Genomic DNA, 20427 nt, shown 5'->3' with positions numbered 1-20427 from the left:
GGCATGCTAACGGGAATAGGTGTGCTCCGATGGCATGCTAACGGGAATAGGTGTGCCCGGTGGCATACTAACGGGAAAAGGTGTGCTACGGTGGCATGCTAGCCGGAAATGGTGTGCTTCGGTGGCATGATAACGAGAAATGGGGTACTCCATTGGCACCACTATGGTCAAGGGACTTGGAAATGTCACATGTGAAGTCATACTCGCATAGTGTCTGTTGTTGCAGGGATCAAAAGAGCGACCCGGTGGAACAAGATGTGGACACTGTGCGGCAGATGGTGGTTTAAGGACAGCAAACAGCAAAATAAGACCAAGCAACAGCAAGAAAACAATCCAAGAATTACCGCAGCAGACAAGTAAGTGATTGTGATTCTTTTAAACGGTGATGTATGATCAGATGAAGTGGAATGCAGTAAGTTTGGAAATATGATTAACATGTTAATAAAGTGTCTGAAATGTATGAGCGAGAAAGAGAAAAAGGTGGATTGTTACAGGGGGACAGCTGAGAGTAGGGAGTTGCAGAGAAAGTTCTTGTGACAGGTTTAGGATGTATACGGCGGTTTATTGCCTCCTCCACATACAAAGGCAGGAGATGAGACTATCAAACTATTGAACTTGGAGTTGTCAGTAATGTTGGAGGTGAAATTAATAAAGCAAGTAAAATGGGAAAGAAAAAAAGGGGTTGTATGTTTGCCTGGTCAGAGGGATGTTTGCCTGGTCATGGGGATGTTTGTCTGGTCAGGGGGATGTTTGCCTGGTCAGGGGGATGTTTGCCTGGTCAGGGGGATGGTTGCCTGGTCAGGAGGATGTTTGCCTGGTCATGGGGATGTTTGTCTGGTCAGGGGGATGTTTGCCTGGTCAGAGGGATGTTTGCCTGGTCAGGGGGATGTTTGCCTGGTCAGGGGGATGTTTGTCTGGTCAGGGGGATGTTTGTCTGGTCAGAGGGATGTTTGTCTGCTCAGGGGGATGTTTGCTTCACGTTGGGGAAGAGGGAAAGGACTGAATGATCCGGCACCTGTCCTATCCACAGGATGGTCAGCTAATGCCGCCATTGGGAAAGAGCTGACCTAGTGTCACTATCAATCATCAGAGTCTGCAGTACAACTGATTAGGGGTCCAGCAGGGGGGCGCTGATGACACAGGTGGACCTTGGGGCGGTTTTCCGGTTGCGGACGCTACACCTAGAGGGTTTTCTTCATGTAATTATCCTCCTCACATTGCAGACTTGTGAACTTTATAAATTTTCTTCATTTGCTTATTTTCTTCCTTCTCTCCCAAACACGTTGCTGAAGTGCTGTCTCACCCCCACTGCCCCCATCCAGAAGCTTCTTGTGGCTGCTGTTCAGTGAGATTTGTCCTCTATATACCAGCAGTCTGTGTATGGGCCTGTCCCTGTCTGATCCTCTCTGCTCTCCACCCCTGCACTCAGACATGGGAAACCCTGTACTCGGATTACTTCACATCTTGGTGAACAACAGCTGAAAGGACCCTATAAAGGAGCCTGTACCAGGCAGGGGACAGCGGTGCAGCATTGTGCTTGTGGGGGCAATCGGGCGGTGGAGTCAGAAATTGGGGAATACTTGAGTGCTCTCTGGACGGACAATATTAGTGCTGCAGTAATTTCCCACAAGTTTTTGCACAGAGCGGCCACTAATATAGAATAAAGTAAAACAATTGTGCCCTGTAAATAATGGCTGTGCTTTGCTACAAATGCTTCATGTTCGCAGGAGGTTTTTTTTTCTTTAATAAATTTTATTTAGTTTATAATTGATTTTTTCTCTTTCTGCTAGATATCAGCACATGATAGAGGCCGTACGGGACTGGTATAAGAAGTTCTTGGCTGAGAAGGAAAGAAGCTTCATTCCTCCATGAGCTGCAGTTCTTTGTGTCCAGTCGGGAGCTCTATTAGTAAGTAGATTTTATCACCGGCGCAGACATTTCCGGGAAGGTTCCAATTGGCCAAATACAAGACGTTCATTAAACTCTTCATTTGAAATAAACGTCTGGTTATCATCCACAATACTTAATACCGATCACTTGTCACAAATTTGTATATTTTTTACCTGTTATAAAATGCTGCTCATCCCTTGAATCTTTTCTTTTTTTTTGTCATTTTAGACAAAACATTACATATTCCTGACAAGTCCCAGGTCTTTTCACACCACTCGTTTTGCAGGTTCTTTAATACTACAGCACTTATGTTATTGGGGTCATTTTTGTGCAGTTTGCAGTTACATGATTTTTTATACATGTTTTTTTTTAGCTTTGTCTTGTTATTACATCACATTCATCTTTTTCCTCTCTTGCTTTCCTGGACTGAAGGAAACATATCTCCAAGTCACTCTGAGCTGCCGGCAGGAGAGATGGACCCTCAGGATCCTCCTAGTCTTCAGAATCCAGATGAAGGAGAAGTCCAAGAACAAGAAAGGCCTCCGACAGCAGAGCAACCTGTCCGCTAAAAAGTCCCAGAAGAAGAAGCGATGGTCCCGCAGCTCATCTGTGTTTTTCCTAAATGTGGTTTATACTTTTACTGATTGTAATTTTCTTGGTCGATACCAGATAAAGTTTTGGATGACAACTGTCTGGACTTGTGTCTTATTTTACATTTCTCCTTTTTTCTTCTTGCTTCCCCTCCAGTGAGATCTGGCTTAGGTGATAAAAGCCTTTCTCTATCCAGCATTTTTGCAGCAGGCTGGAGAATTACTTTCTGGATGATAACTTGCCTTAGTCTCAGGTGCCCATACACTAGTTAGCTTTAGACCGGACGCTTGTCCACACAACACATCCCGACTCCCCCATATACATGAATGTGGTTATATGTGTGGGGGAGATGGCCCCATACACAGCACATGGTCGGCTGCTCCAGCAAAAATCCTTGGGTTTGACCTACCTTCCTGTAATATATATGGGGGGCCATTAGTTGGATGTTTGCAGGACCCCTCTTTGTCCGATAGCTTCCCTCCCCCACACATAGCAAGCAGTATACATACAAGCTCCCTTCCCGCACATACAGTATATATAGCATATAAAGAAAAAACCTAGAAGTCTGAACTGAAACATAAATTGATGTGCATGCAAAATGTAAATGCATGTTCACACAAGGCCACTAGACAAAGAAAAACCAAAGACAAGCAAAATACCCAAGTAACCGGAAGTGAATGGGTAAATCGCAAAGTGCAAAAATAATAAATAATGAAGGGTATTTAGTTAACATAATTTTGATAAAAATAATGCAAAAGCTATCCCGCCACATCACGGCAACCCTTATGGGACAGTCCTAACTCTAATATTAAAACCTTACCATTTGTCAAGTGACGTACATATGGATAAGGGCAGAGAGACTGACCCCCTAGTAGAAGCATAGACCTGAGGCAGAATAAACATTTCAGCTCAGACAAAGGGTGGCCACACCCTAATATGCACTAAAGCACACTGAACTACAAAGAAAAAACCTAGAAGTCTGAACTGAAACATAAATTGCAGGCAAAATGTAAATGCATGTTCACATAAGGCCACTAGACAAAGAAAAACCAAAGGCAAGCAAAATACCCAAGTAAACGGAAGTAAATGGGTAAATCGCAAAGTGCAAAAATAATAAATAATGAAGGGTATTTAGTAGTGAAGAGCGAGCACTAAAATGCTCGGGTGCTCGAAGTTCGGGCCGAGCTCGCCATGATACTCGGGTGCTCGACCTGAGCCACGAGCCCAATGTTAGTCTATGGGAGACCCCAGCATTCTCGCGGCGGCATCCCCAGATGTCTTTTAAAAGCCTAATAAGTGCCCAAAACAATAGTGACAGTGCTCAAATGACATGGGGACAGCATGGGGATCGCCCCAGGAAGCATTTCTGACCCCCAGGTCACTGCTGTCAACAATGTGGTCAGAGGTATTAAGCCACTTTTAAGGGCTCACAATAAAACGTTCAAAAACTATACTGAAACTGCTTTCCTGTGAAATATGTTAAGGAAGTTCCTTTCCAGGGTAAAGACTTGTGTATAAGGTAAAATAAATAACCAAAAAAAAAAAATACTCCTCCACACCTTGGGCTATGTTCACAAGTAGCATTTTTAATGCGTTTTTGCACTTTTGCTTCAATCGTGACAAATGCATTCACTGGGAAATGTAATTTTAACATTTTACAACCTTATCTGGCCATGTGCTGTGTGACACATGCATACAGTGCTGAAAAGACATGGGGACAGCATGGGAAAGACCCCTGGAAGCATCTCTGACTCCCCAGTCACTGCCTAAAAGTGTGCCCATCAGAAGTCATCCTTGCCGCATCAGAAGATGCAGACTTGCAACTATCCCCGTGCAAGTTCTTGTCCCAGGGCAGGGTTCAATTGTACCTCCCCCATTCCTTGCAATACAAGCGCAAATATGCAGCCAACCACCCACCCACCCCCAGGCTGCAATACCATACTGCTTGCTTGTACTTGAACTTGGGCCTTTTAGGCATGTGGAGGCGGAATCTGGCCACCATGTCATGGCAGCGTTGGCGGCCTGGTATCCATACTCAGTCCTCAGCCGCCCGGCGGCGGGGTGTCCACACTCGGTCCCCAACCGCCAGGTGGCGGCCGGGTGTCCATACTCAGTCCCCAGCCGCCTGGGGTCAGCGGGTGTCCATAAACGGTCCCCAGCCGCCCCTATTTCTCCTTGGAACATCCCCTCACACACTTTTCTTAGCCCGGCCTGCTTTAGGGCAGCATTGGACGAGCCCACCAGAGAACCAGACTCCTCCGGTGGGCCCTGGCTTCTCCATCAGGGGAGTTGAGAGTGACAAGGTGAGGACCATGATGATGATGATACAAGTTAGCATCTGCTTTGTTTTCTTGGAATGCAAGCGTAAGTCCACCCACCGCCAGGCTGCATTACCATACTGCTTGCTTGCTTGCACTTGAAATTGGGCCTTTTTAGGCACGTGGAGGCGGAATCTGACCACCGAGTCATGGCAGCATTGGCGGCCTGGAATCCATACTCAGTCCCCAGCCGCCCGGCTGCCAGGTGTTCACACTCGGTCCCCAGCCGCCAGGGGGCGGCCGGGTGTCCATACTCGGTCCCCAGCCGCCCCGCGGCCGGGTGTTCACACACGGTCCCCAGCCCCCTGGGGGCAGCCGGGTGTCCATAAACGGTCCCCAGGGGCCCCTATTTCTCCTTGGAACATCCCCCCACACACTTTTCTTAGCCTGGCCTGCTTTAGGGCAGCATTGGACGAGCCCACCAGAGAACCAGACTCCTCCGGTGGGCCCTGGCTTCTCCATCAGGGGAGTTGAGAGTGCCAAGGTGAGGACCATGATGATGATGATACAAGTTAGCATCTGCTTTGTTTTCTTGGAATGCAAGCGCATGTATGTAGTAGCGACTAGGCCTGAGGTGGTCAGCGTTTTGGCGCATATCCTACCTCCTCCGAGGATTGCTGGATGTTTTCCTGCTACTATCCCAGTTCTATGACTCCCATTAAAACAAAGCTTCAGGTGATGAATGATGGATGAGGTGGTGGCAAAGGAGAAAGAGCAGGAGGAACAGGGACCATTCACATCAATATCAGGCCAGTCAACCACATATGTCTTGTAGGATATGTTTCTGTAACAAAAGGAGCGGTTTGGCTACACAGTTATAGGGCATACAGTGAGTGCAATGCCTACCAAAAATTTTGAGGCACTCGAATGTACCTTGGAAATGACATGGAGGTCAGAGGGCCTTAACTAAACCGTTTTTTCCATTTATATCAACTGGGTCTCCTGTACACTGTTGGCCTAAACAGTGAATGGAAGGCTTTCCAAAAATTATGAGGAACTGCAATGACCCTTGAAACAGACGTGGATTACAGCGTACTAAAAACCTTCTACCCACTATTGGGGAGTGGGTCTCCCTTAGTTTTCGCCTTTGCATTGAAAAGCAAAAGCTGACTAAAATTAGAAGGAAATGCAATGTCCGTTGTAAGAGTCGTGGAGGTTAGAGGTAATTAAAAACAACATTTCAATGCCCCTAGGAAGAGCTGTGGAGTTCAGAGTGGCTTAAGAAGACTTTTGATGTCCCTTTGAACAGACGTGGAGGTCACAGTAGCTTAACAAGATGGTTTTAATGCCCCTCGGAAAAGACGTGGAGGTCCCAGTAGCTTAACCAGACATTTTGAATGCCCCTTGGAAAAGGGGCTTTTAATGCCCCTTCCAAGAGCCATACAGTACAGCATAGTACAAACATTATTCCCATTATTGGGGAGTGTGTATCCCATAGTCATAGCTTATGCCTTCCAAGCAAAAGCTGCCAAAAATTAGGATGGAGAAACTTGCAATGCCCCTTACAAGAGCCATGCAGTACAGCATATTCCAAACATTATTCCCATTATTGGGGAGTGGGTCTCCCATAGTCTTTGCTTATGCCTTCCAAGCAAAAGCTGCCAAAAATTAGGACGAAGGAGCTTGCAATGCCCCTTACAAGAGCCATGCAGTACAGCATATTACAAACATTATTCCCATTATTGGGGAGTGGGTCCCCCATAGTCTTTGCTTATGCCTTCCAAGCAAAAGCTGCCAAAAATTAGGACGGAGGAACTTGCAGTGCCCCTTACAAGAGCCATGCAGTACAGCATATTACAAACATTATTCCCATTACTGGGGAGTGGGTCTCCCATAGTATTTGCTTATGCCTTCCAAGAAAAAGCAGCCAAAAATTAAGAGGAAATGCAATGCCCGTTCGAAGAGTCGTGGAGGTTAGAGTTAATTAAAAACAACATATCAATGCCCCTTGGAAGAGTTGTGGAGTTCAGAGTGGTTTAACAAGACACTTTTAATGCCCCTCAAAAGAGATGTGGAGGTCCCAGTAGCTTAACAAGACGGTTTTAATGCCCCTCAGAAAAGTGGTGGAGGTCACAGTAGCTTAAGAAGACGCTTTTAATGCCCCTCAGAAGAAACGTGGAGATCCTAGTAGCTTAACAAGATGGTTTTATTGCCCCTTGGAAAAGTGGTGGAGGTCGCAGTAGCTTAACAAGACGGTTTGAATGATCCTTGGAAGAGACGTGGAGGTCACAGTACCTTAACAAGACGGTTTGAATGCCCCTTGGAAGAGACGTGGAGGTCGCAGTAGCTTAACAAGACGCTATTAATGCCCCTCAGAAGAGACGTGGAGGTCCCAGCAGCTTAACAAGACGGTTTTAATGCTCCTCAGAAAAGTGGTGGAGGTCCCAATAGCTTAACAAGATGATTTTAATGCCCCTCAGAAATGTGGTAGAGGTCCCAGTAGCTTAACAAGACTGTTTGAATGCTCCTTGGAAGAGACGTGGAGGTCCCAGTAGCTTAACTGGCCGGTTTAAATGCCCCTCGGAAAAGTGGTGGAGGTCACAGTAGCTTAACAAGACACTATTAATGCCCCTCAGAAGAGAAGTGGAGGTCCCAGTAGCTTAACAAGACAGTTTGAATGCCCCTTGGAAGAGACGAGGAGGTCCCAGTAGCTTAACAAGACGGTTTTAATGCCCCTTGGAAAAGTGGTGGCGGTCACAGTAGCTCAACAAGACGCTATTAATGCCCCTCAGAAGAGACGTGGAGGTCCCAGTAGCTTAACAAGACGGTTTGAATGCCCCTTGGAAGAGACGTGGAGGTCCCAGTAGCTTAACAAGACGGTTTTAATGCTCCTCAGAAAAGTGGAGGAGGTCCCAGTAGCTTAACAAGACGGTTTTAATGCCCCTCGGAAAAGTGGTGGAGGTCACAGTAGCTTAACAAGACGCTTTTAATGCCCCTCGGAAGAGACGTGGAGGTCCAAGTAGCTTAACAAGACGGTTTGAATGCCCCTCGGAAGAAACGTGGAGGTCCCAGTATCTTAACAAGACGGTTTTAATGCCCCTCGGAAAAGTGGTGGAGGTCACAGTAGCTTAACAAGACGCTTTTAATGCCCCTCAGAAGAGACGTGGAGTTCCCAGTAGCTTAACAAGACGGTTTGAATGCCCCTTGGAAGAGACGTGGAGGTCCCAGTAGCTTAACAAGATGGTTTAAATGCTCCTCAGAAAAGTGGTGGAGGTCCCAGTAGCTTAACAAGATGCTTTCAATGCCCCTCGGAAAAGTGGTGGAGGTCCCAGTAGCTTAACAAGACGGTTTTAATGCCCCTTGGAAAAGTGGTGGAGGTTGCAGTAGCTTAACAAGATGGTTTGAATGCCCCTTGGAAGAGACGTGGAGGTCCCAGTAGCTTAACAAGACGGTTTGAATGCCCCTCGGAAGAGACGTGGAGGTCCCAGTATCTTAACAAGACGACGATTTTAATGCCCCTCGAAAAAGTGGTGGAGGTCACAGTAGCTTAACAAGACGCTTTTAATGCCCCGCAGATAAGTGGTGGAGGTCCCAGTAGCTTAACAAGACGGTTTGAATGCCCCTTGGAAGAGACATGGAGGTCCCAGTAGCTTAACAAGACGGTTTTAATGCCCCTCGGAAAAGTGGTGGAGGTCACAGTAGCTTAACAAGATGCTTTTAATGCCTCTCAGAAGAGACGTGGAGGTCCCAGTAGCTTAACAAGATGGTTTGAATGCCCCTTGGAAGAGACGTGGAGGTCCCAGGAGCTTAACAAGATGGCTTGAATGCCCCTTGGAAGAGACGTGGAGGTCCCAGTAGCTTAACAAGACTGTTTTAATGCTTCTCGGAAAAGTGGTGGAGGACCCAGTAGCTTAATAAGACGCTTTTACTGCCCCTTGAAAAAGTGGTGGAGGTCGCAGTAGCTTAACAAGACGGTTTGAATGCCCCTTGGTAGAGACGTGGAGGTCCCAGTAGCTTAACAAGACGGTTTGAATGCCCCTTGGAAGAGACGTTGAGGTCCCAGTAGCTTAAAAAGACGGTTTTAATGCCCCTCGGAAAAGTGGTAGAGGTCACAGTAGCTTAACACGTCGCTTTTAATGCCCCTCAGAAGACAAGTGGAGGTCCCAGTAGCTTAACAAGACGGTTTGAATGCCCCTTGGAAGAGACGTGGAGGTCCCAGTAGCTTAACAAGACTGTTTTAATGCCCCTCGGAAAAGTGGTGGAGGTCCCAGTAGCTTAACAAGACGGTTTTAATGCCCCTTTGAATAGTGGTGGAGGTCGGAGTAGCTTAACAAGACGGTTTGAATGCCCCTTGGAAGAGACGTTTAGGTCTCAGTAGCTTAACAAGACGGTTTGAATGCCCCTTTGAAGAGACGTGGAGGTCCCAGTAGCTTAACAAGTCGGTTTTAATGCCCCTTGCCAAAGTGGTGGAGGTCGCAGTAGCTTAGCAAGACGGTCAGAATGCCCCTTGGAAGAGACGTGGAGGTCACAGTAGCTTAACAAAATGGTTTTAATGCTCCTCGGAAAAGTGGTGGAGGTCCCAGTAGCTTAACAAGATGGTTTTAATGCTCTTCGGAAAAGTGGTGGAGGTCCCAGTAGCTTAACAAGATGCTTTTAATGCCCCTCGGAAAAGAGGTGGAGGTCCCAGTAGCTTAACATGACGCTTTGAATGCCCCTTGGAAGAGACGTGGAGGTCCCAGTAGCTTAACAAGACTGTTTGAATGACCCTTGGAAGAGACGTGGAGGTCCCAGTAGCTTAACAAGACGGTTTGAATGCCCCTCGGAAAAGTGGTGGAGGTCACAGTAGCTTAACAAGATGCTATTAATGTCCTCAGAAGAGACGTGGAGGTCTAAGTAGCTTAACAAGACTGTTTGAATGCCCCTTGGAAGAGACGTGGAGGTCCCAGGAGCTTAACAAGACGGCTTGAATGCCCCTTGGAAGAGACGTGGAGGTCCCAGTAGCTTAACAAGACGGTTTTAATGCTTCTCGGAAAAGTGGTGGAGGACCCAGTAGCTTAATAAGACGCTTTTACTGCCCCTCGAAAAAGTGGTGGAGGTCGCAGTAGCTTAACAAGACGGTTTGAATGCCCCTTGGTAGAGACATGGAGGTCCCAGTAGCTTAACAAGACGGTTTGAATGCCCCTTGGAAGAGACGTTGAGGTCCCAGTAGCTTAACAAGACTGTTTTAATGCCCCTCGGAAAAGTGGTGGAGGTCACAGTAGCTTAACACGTCGCTTTTAATGCCCCTCAGAAGAGAAGTGGAGGTCCCAGTAGCTTAACAAGACGGTTTGAATGCCCCTTGGAAGAGACGTGGAGGTCCCAGTAGCTTAACAAGACTGTTTTAATGTCCCTCGGAAAAGTGGTGGAGGTCCCAGTAGCTTAACAAGACGGTTTTAATGCCCCTTTGAATAGTGGTGGAGGTCGCAGTAGCTTAACAAGACGGTTTGAATGCCCCTTGGAAGAGACGTTTAGGTCCCAGTAGCTTAACAAGACGGTTTGAATGCCCCTTTGAAGAGACGTGGAGGTCCCAGTAGCTTAACAAGTCGGTTTTAATGCCCCTCGCCAAAGTGGTGGAGGTCGCAGTAGCTTAGCAAGACGGTCAGAATGCTCCTTGGAAGAGAAGTGGAGGTCACAGTAGCTTAACAAGATGGTTTTAATGCTCCTCGGAAAAGTGGTGGAGGTCCCAGTAGCTTAACAAGATGGTTTTAATGCTCCTCGGAAAAGTGGTGGAGGTCCCAGTAGCTTAACAAGATGCTTTTAATGCCCCTCGGAAAAGTGGTGGAGGTCCCAGTAGCTTAACATGACGCTTTGAATGCCCCTTGGAAGAGACGTGGAGGTCCCAGTAGCTTAACAAGACTGTTTGAATGCCCCTTGGAAGAGACGTGGAGGTCCCAGTAGCTTAACAAGACAGTTTGAATGCCCCTCGGAAAAGTGGTGGAGGTCACAGTAGCTTAACAAGACGCTATTAATGTCCTCAGAAGAGACGTGGAGGTCTAAGTAGCTTAACAAGACTGTTTGAATGCCCCTTGGAAGAGACGTGGAGGTCCCAGTAGCTTAACAAGACGGTTTTAATGCTCCTCAGAAAAGTGGTGGAGGTCCCAATAGCTTAACAAGATGCTTTTAATGCCCCTCGGAAAAGTGGTGGAGGTCCCAGTAGCTTAACAAGACGGTTTTAATGCCCCTTGGAAAAGTGGTGGAGTTCGCAGTAGCTTAACAAGACTGTTTGAATGCCCCTTGGAAAAGTGCTGCAGGTCCCAGTAGCTTAACAAGACGGTTTGAATGCCCCTTGGAAGAGACGTGGAGGTACCAGTACCTTAAAAAGACGCTTTTAATGCCCCTTGGAAGAGACGTGGAGGTCCCAGTAGTTTAGCATGACGGTTTTAATGCTTCTCGGAAAAGTGGTGGAGGTCCCAGTAGCTTAATAAGACGCTTTTAATGCCACTCGAAAAAGAGGTGGAGGTCGCAGTAGCTTACCAAGACGGTTTGAATGCCCCTTGGAAGAGACGTGGATGTCCCAGTAGCTTAACAAGACAGTTTGAATTCCCCTTGGAAGAGACGTGGAGGTCCAACTAGCTTAACAAGACGTTTTTAATGCCCCTCGGAAAAGTGGTTGAGATCGCAGTAGCTTAACAAGACGGTTTGAATGCCCCTTGGAAGAGACGTGGAAGTCCCAGTAGATTAACAAGACGGTTTTAATGCTCCTCGGAAAAGTGGTGGACGTTCCAGTAGCTTAAGACGCTTTTAATGGCCCTCGGAAAAGTGGTGGAGGTCACAGTAGCTTAACAAGATGCTTTTCATGCTCCTCGGAATAGTGGTGGAGGTCGCAGTAGCTTAACAAGACGCTTTTAATGCCCCTTACAAGAGCCATACAGTACAGCATTTTAAATATATTATTCCCATTATTGGGGAGTGGGTCTCCCACAGTCTTTGCTTATGCCTTCCAAGCAAAAGCTGACAAAAATAAGGACTGAGGAACTTTCAATAATGGCAACACGGACCACGGTCACCCTGGTGGTATAGTGGTGGTGGAGGCTGAGGATAAGGAGAAGAACATAAAACAGCCGAAATGAGGAAGCGTATACCCATGTGTGGGTGTGAAGTGGTGCATTTGAATACACCTCCCGAAATAACACAGTGGATTTGACTTTATGTTACTCTGCTGTCATTTGGTGGTGATGAGAAGTCTGGCCCAATCCAGCTCTTGTTCATTTTGATAAGGGTCAGCTTGTCAGCATTGTCAGTTGACAGGCGAGTGCGCTTATCAGTTATAATTACCCCAGCAGCACTAAAAACACGCTCCGATAACACGCTAGCGGCAGGGCAGGCCAGGACCTCCAAGGTGTACAGAGTGATTTCATTCCAAGTGTCCAGCTTGGATACCCAATAATTAAAAGGCACAGAGGAATCACGGAGGACGCTGGTACGGTCGGCAAGGTACTCCCTCACCATCTTTTGAAACTTTCCACTCCTTGTGAGAGTACCCCGCGCCTCAGGGCCTGTAAGCTGGGCAGGTCTCAGAAAACTGTCCCAGAATGTTGACAGTGTTCCCCTGCCTCTGCTGGATTGGAGTTGCCTCTCTCTCGCTTGTACGCCTTGGTTGGTCAACGAACTCTGACCTCTGCCGCTAGTGTCTTCAGATGGGAATTTTTTTTTAACAGTTCTGCAGCAAGGGCCTTCTGGTACTGCCCCATTTTTGTAGACCTCTCCACCTCAGGAATAAGAGAGTGAACGTTCTCCTTGTAGCGGGGGTCTAAAAGTGTCACCAACCAGTAATGACTGTCACCCAACATTTTGACAACGCGAGGGTCACGGTTAAGGCAGAGTAAGAAAGTCAGCCATGCGCGCCAGACTGGTAACGGGCAAGACTTCCGTGTCCACACCAAGATGACGAATGACCATGCTCTCCTCCTCCTCCTCCCCCCTGTCCTCAGGCCACCCACGCTGAACCGACGGTATGACAGTTGTACAGGTACTACCGCCTACAGCGCATGATACAAGCTCCTGTTCTTCCTCCTCCTGCTCTCCCTCATTGTCCCCCAATGCACGTTGGGATGAGATGAGGCTGGGCTGTGTGTAATCGACCGCTACGGCTTCTTGATCCATCTCATCATACTCTGGCTGCAATGCCTCCTCTTTAATTCTCTGCAGAGAGCATTGCAAAAGACAGACAAGTGGAATGCTGACGCTAATGATGGAGTCATCGCCACTCACCATCTTGGTGGACTCCTCAAAGTTGGTCAAGATGGTACATACAGTACAGACCAAAAGTTTGGACACACCTTCTCATTTAAAGATTTTTCTGTATTTTCATGACTATGAAAATTGTACATTCACACTGAAGGCATCAAAACTATGAATTAACACATGTGGAATTATATACTTAACAAAAAAGTGTGAAACAACTGAAAATATGTCTTATATTCTAGATTCTTCAAAGTAGCCACCTTTTGGTTTGATGACTGCTTTGCACACACTTGAGAGACTGCCATAAAGACTGAGAGGAGGGGGCATCTTTGCATGCAGTATGGACAGGGGATTGCCATGCACACACAACAGGTGACACCTGCTGACACTGGTCGTGGACCCTGGGGTTCGCCCCACAAAGTCGGGTGCTTTACTGCCATGTGCCTGATCATGCTGGTGGTGGTCAGGCTGGTAGTTTTGTCACCCCTGCTGATGCTGGCATGGCAGGTGGTACAAATGGCCTTTTTGGGGTTATCAGCAGAGTCTTTAAAAAAATTCCAGACTCTGGAAGACCCACAGGTTGTACTGGCAACGTCCCTCGTGTTGGTGTTACGGGGAACTGTTGCCGGCCTTCTGTGTGCGGCCACCACACTGCTTCTTCCTGCCTGTTGGGGTACTCTGTCTCCCTCACCCGGTCTGCTGCTGGCCTTGCTCTGCATGTCCTCCTGCCACGTTGGGTCAGTTACTAGATCATCCACCACCTCCTCCTCTTCCACTTGCGCACCATGATCCTCCTCCTCACTTCTTGGCAATTGTGTTTCGTCATCGTCAACCTCTTGTGACAAATTGCCAGCGTTGACTTCCTGTGGCCGTGGCTGTTCAAATATTTGGGCATCTCTACATGGGATCTCCTCTTCCACCACTTCAAGCGGAGCAGGCGAGGGGCACAAATCTGGAAATGGACCAGTGAACAGCTCTTCAGAGTGTCCAAGTGTGGGATCAGTTGCTGTCTGACGATACTCGGCATGGTGGGAGGAAGGAGCATCAGGGTGAGGAGGAGTATGCGGTCGAGACTCACGGCTACTAAGAGTTGACCGTGTGGAAGACAGACCGGAAGTGGTGGTCTGCTATCCAATTAATAACCTGTTCACACTGATCAGTTCGCAATACTGGTGTTGTTCTGTGCTTCCCTAGTAATTCGGTCAAGAAGTGGGAGCGAGAAGATATGGCTGTTGGTTGTGGCACATTTTCACCTTGGCCACGGCCCCGTCCTCTGCATGTACCATCACCAGAACGTCCACTTCCATGTCCCTTGCCACGCGCCTTGCCCATTGTAAAGTAAGTAAAATAGCTTACACTCGCACTATCAATGGAAAAAGGGTAATAAAGTAGATTAGAACCGTGGAAGAGGAAAATCACAGTTCTATTTCTCTGGCCTACACCCGACTCTTTTAAACAATCAGAACAATCAGGGAGAAACTATTACTGTTTTTCTTTACGGAAAAAATACCAAAAGGTGAATAATAGAGATTTTTACCGTGGAATGGCAAAACCACAGTTATTGTTTACTGGGGTATACCAGAAAATTTTGAATAGATATATTTGCGGCTGAACAATGAGCGACACACTCAAACTGTTTATTTTTAGGTAAAAATGGCCCAAAAGTGGATAATACAAAGATTTGACCCGTGGAACTGCAAAACCACACTTGTATTTCTCGGGCCCACACCAGACTATTTTCAACAGATATATTTGTGTCTGAAAAATCAGGGAGACACTATTAGATTTTTTTTACGGCAAAAAATGCCAAGATCAGGATAATAGAGAGTTTTACCGTGGAACAGCAAAACCACAGTTATAATTTAGTGGTGTATACCAGACTATTTTCAACAGATATATTTGTGTCTGAACAATCAGGAGACACTACTACTGTTTTTCTTTGCGGCAAAAAATGCCAAAAGCAGGATAATAGAGATTTTTTACCGTGGAACAGCAAAACCACAGTTATAATTTACTGGTGAATACCAGACTATTTTCAACAGATATATTTGTGTCTGAACAATCAGGAGACTCTATTAGTTTTTTTTTTAAGGTGACACATATTACTATAACTTGCACCCATAGTGCAAAAAAAAAAAAAACCCTAAAAAAACACAATGGGTTCAACCGTACTCAAATTGTTAACTAGGAGCAATGATTATTGTGAATAATATAATATTTTGATTGGAGATGATCCACCCTCTGGTTCCACCACTGATCCTGAGAATGAAGGAATGGGGAACCTATCAGCTTTTTTTTTCCTGCACAGCTGTGCTCCCAACCACCCACAGTGCAAAAAAAACCCCTAAAAAAACAATAGGTATAACCGTACTCAAATTGATAATTGGGAGCAACGATTAGTGTGAAGGATATAATATTGTGATTGGCGATGTTCCATCCACTGATTCTGAGAATGAAGAAATGGGGAACCTATCAGCTTTTTTTCCTGCACAGTTGTGCTCCCACCCATTGAGCAAAAGTACCCTAAAAAAAATACCCTAAAAAAATGCACGTACTCAAATTGTTAATTGTGAGCAATGATGAGTGTGAAGGGATATAATATCTTGATTGGCGATGGTCCGACCTGTGGTTCCACCACCGATCCCAAGAATGAAGGAATTGAGAACCTATAAGCTTTTTTTTTCCTGCACAGCTGTGCTCCCAACCACCCACCCATAGTGCAAAAAATAAAAAAACAATAGATCCAACTGTACTCAAATTGTTAAATTGGGAGCGCGAAAAAAATAATGCATCCACTTCTTTCTAAATTAGGCTGTCAGACCCCCAAGAATGACATCCTAGTAATATGCCATGACTTATACCTCTTTAAATGTATGCAAAGGATAAACCTGGATATCCAGGTATACGTTCTATTGATTGATTTCTATAAGGGCCTATTTACACATGTAAATGTGTATCTGCTACGGACATGAATGATCGGCTGCAGCCCTTCCACTTGGCCAGTCAATGGATCCGCAAATCACAACAAGTAATTCAAGGAAATGGAAAAGTAAAAAAAAAAATTCTAGTAACATTGCATAGCGTACCGGTGATTGCGCTATTTAACTTGCCATCAGTGATTGACGGCATATAAATGGTTAAACAGCAGTGATTGACGCTCCGCTCTGGCCGCTGCTGTTACAGCAAGATGTCAGCTGTGTAGGATGGGGGCTCTGCTCCTGAGCCCACCCGAAACAGCAATCCAATGGACGGTTTCACACACCACATTATCCAGTGGTGTTTAATTTGCTTTTCTATTGAGGAAACAAAACCGTTTTAATAACGTTTTCCTTCTCTGGTATCTAGGAGCCATTTCAGCTATTTGTAAAGGGAATCTGTCAGCAGGTTTTTCTTGGCTATTCTGAGAGCAGCATGATGGGGTGAGCGCCACACTAGGAGTAGGACCACCGAGCCCAGAGCTATTGCAAGACGTGCAGACAATATATACCAGGTATGAATGAATCCAATACAACATTATTGTTACTTGGGAATGAACCTACTTGGATATAATACATCCCTTGATATGTATATACCAAAAGGTCATTATCTTGGGAATGCCTATATTGGCTTTTATTATTTGGGATTATATCCTTTTACTATGTGACCTAGGATATACTATCAGTATGCATTAGCACAATTGGAGCTACTACTATTTAGCCCTGGTGTCTCTGCAATTCAAATATTTACATTATACCTCCTCACTATTATATGGTATTACTATATATATGTGTGTGTGCTCTTTTCTTTCCCGCCATGTACCCAAATTGTTATAATAAAGGTCTTTTTTAACACATTGACCCCTTGTCGGATGTACTATATATTGGTTGTTGTTGAGAGCAGCATGATGTAGAGACAAAGACCCTGATTCTAGGGACGTCTCACTTACAGGGCTGCTTGTTGTAGTTTTGATAAAAATCACACTTTTATTAGCAGAAGATTATCACTAGAGGACTAGTAAACCTGCAGCCAGGTAGTCCAACCACGCCCCCCACCACTGATTGGCAGTTTAAATACAGTGTACACAGAAAGCTGCCAATCAGTGGTGTGGGTGGGGTTATTATACAGAGCTCAGCATTCAAAGATCTGCATGAGAAAAAAAAAACTGCAATTTTATCAAAATAACACCAAGCAGCCCAGTAAGTGATACATCGTTGGAATCAGGGCCTCGGATTATGCTGCTCTCAAATGGGATAGCAAAAGCCTGCTGACATATTCCATTTAAAGGGGCAGCTGCTACTAAATCCAGACATGGTGCAAAATGTAAATTCTGCTGCAGATTTACTGCTGTAGATTTTTAATTCCTAAAAATCCCTGTAGATTCAGAGGATCTCAACCTTTTCAATGCAAATTATTTTCAAGACTTATTCACAGATATTATGAAATATTACAGTAGAAATAAAAAAAAAAAAGCACAATACCTAAACCCCCTCCTTGGGAAAAATATACGGCAAGTATAAGAAAGACAAAAATTTATTCTGGAGTCATATTGAAGTCTAAATAGAATTGTAACCATACAATGTAAACAGCAGCGAATGTAAGTAGGATCCACTGGATCTATATAAGAGGAACGTTTTCCAAAGCTGATCTTCTGAGCCCACCGCTATGCTGGCTGCACCGGCATTGTGATCGTCAGCACCTGGAATATACGTCACGTTTTACTGCAGCTCATAGAACCAAATGATAAGACGCAGAGCAGTGTGAGGCTTGTGACTCGCTATACACAAAATATACGACATGTTTGATGAATGGCATAAAGGAAAGCCGATGCATTCAGATGTCTCAGTGCAACTATATGTTGTGATAGATAAGTTCCTGTCAGGGTGAGGGGCAGCATCCTATCTGCTCACTCATCATGACAGGTTTACAACATGTTGAGTCATGGACGTGATCAGTCAGTCAATCAATGACATAGATGCACGTTCTTGATTCCGACAGGTAGGTCAGAGAAGTCCGTCTCAAACAGTTTACCTTCACCCATCTAGGATGGATGGCTGCTGACATCGCTGGCCATTATGTCCATACGCAATTATTATCCCCTAATTGTGATGTACAGTACAAATTTATATTGTGGTACCGTGTTAGCCAGAAAATTTGATGGAAATAATTTTATGCCCAAAAATGGCAAAAGTATTTCTCAGAGTGATACCTTTATTGGCTAACTAGAAAAAAAAATATATATATGCAAACTTACAGAGCACAAAGGCTCCTTCTTCAGGCAAGAATTCATGTGTAATATTGCCTGAAGAAGGAGCCTCTGTGCTCTGAAAGCTTGCATATATATTTTTTTCTGGTTAGCCAATAAAGGTATCACTCCGAGAATACTTTTGCCATTTTTGGGCATAAAAGTATTCACATAGAATTATCCACTAATTAAAAGAATTTATTTTTGCTAAATAAATGTATACATTTTTTAAAATTTTATTTTATACATTTTCTCAGAGAACCTCTTTAAGAAGGAGATTTCAGAATGGGCTATAAGACATGTCCAGCTTTGCTTAATTGTCTCACCTTACTGTCCTTGTTGAACTGAGCTCCACTTTGTTCTTGGATGATATTGTAAGGAATGAAGACGTCTAGATGATACAAATCGGGACGTCTGACTATTCTGTCTTCACCCAAGTCCAACACAAGAGATCTAGCAGAAGACTGTAAAGAGAAGACCAGCGTGGTAACAACGCTTATGTCGCTGAATGCTTCTGTACGGGAAAGAAAGTTGTAACCAACAAGTGCACAAAAATCTAAACTTTTATCTTGATACGTGGCCAACTAGAAGTTACTGCGTAGCTCCACACGTCTCATACATTAAATCTGACACGTGGAGGAACTGCTCACAGAAAATGCTGAAAAATATTTTTTAGGATTCACACTGCATTAAAAGGGGTTGTCCACCACTTTAATACTAATGGAATATCCTTAGGATAGGTCATCAATATTAAAGTGCCAGGCAACCCCTTTAAGTGAGGCATAATGAATGGTACCAGAATTTCAGATAATGTAGCCTTCATTAGGCAGAAGGCCCACTCGGTTATATGAAGAAATCTGGGGTCCCCAAAAGCAAACCCCGTAATCACCAGATTCCCGTGTGGTGACTACTTAATCTGCTTTTTGGGAAGACCAGAACTGACCCCTATATTTAACCAAGTGGGTCCCCTCAAGCTACATTATCCTGTCTGATGAGGGACTTGCTTGCAGTTAGCTGGGAGGGTCTGTAGGAAAAAAATAAAGAACATAAAGGCATAATAGTTAAAACAAAAAAAAAAAAAACATGTCCACATTGTTCTTGCACCATAACAAGCCATTCTGCAACTTCCGCCATCTGTTGGGTATAACCCATCACCACGAGGAGTGGCGCTCCCCCATCTGTTGGGTATAACCCATCACCTCAAGGAGTGGCGCTCCCCCATCTGTTGGGTGTAACCCATCACCACAAGGAGTGGAGCTCCCCCATCTGTTGGGTGTAACCCATCACCACGAGGAGTGGCGCTCCCCCATCTGTTGGGTATAACCCATCACCACGAGTAGTGGCGCTGCTCCATCTGTTGGGTATAACCTATCACCAGGAGGAGTGGCGCTCGTCATACTTTGTGTCCCTAGGGCAAATGTGGTATTATAAGACATTCAATCAATTGAATGGCCGACCATGTACTGCATGGATGAGCGAGGAACATCAGAGAAGAAGCCGCCGATGCTCAACAGCAGCCTACTCTGTCGTCTTTTACAGACTGTATGTCATAGACTTGTACCTTAGAGTTGGGACTTACCCCATTATGTCCATTTCCTGAATCATCGGTTTTGATTTGGTTCTGATATTCTGTTCAAAAATGGATCCCAGGAACTTCCGATTTTTCAGCATTTTTCACTCTGAAGGGAAACCATAGATGATAAACAGGGTCGGACTGGAACTGAAACTCAGCCCTGGCATGTGAGAACACGCAGGCCCGCCCGACGCGCGTTGAATGTAAAATATTTTCGTGAATGATATGGGTATATGTCACAATAAAAATTGCTGCAAACTGCACTTTATCATCGATAGACAAAAACTGACATAATGTAAAATATAAACTTCCCTCCAGGAAAATGTTAATTTCTTTCAACTGGGGGGGTGGACATATTTGTAATATAGAGCTCCAAGTTCCCAAAAACGCTATGTTTGATAGTACCAGGAAAAGTGAATCCTTGCAGATTTGAAGCAGTTTCATGTCTATTCTTTCAGTATTTTTGCAGCGTTTCTAAAGAACGGGAAAAAAAATCTCAAAAAACGCAATATCAAGGGGATTTTCCTGCCGAGCGACACGTTTTTTGTGCAGAAATGTTCTTTCCTTTCTTTTTTGTTTATATTTTGTGTTATACACCAGTGGCCAAAATTGAGGCAACACTTTCAGTTTTTCACCATCACCAATATTTAATGGAGGATTTCACTGACCTA

This window comes from Phyllobates terribilis, unplaced genomic scaffold, assembly GCF_046119375.1.
Source record: "Phyllobates terribilis strain yellow unplaced genomic scaffold, ASM4611937v1 Scaffold_124__1_contigs__length_5142088, whole genome shotgun sequence".
NCBI lineage: Eukaryota > Metazoa > Chordata > Amphibia > Anura > Dendrobatidae > Phyllobates > Phyllobates terribilis.
This window is presented reverse-complemented; position numbering follows the sequence as displayed.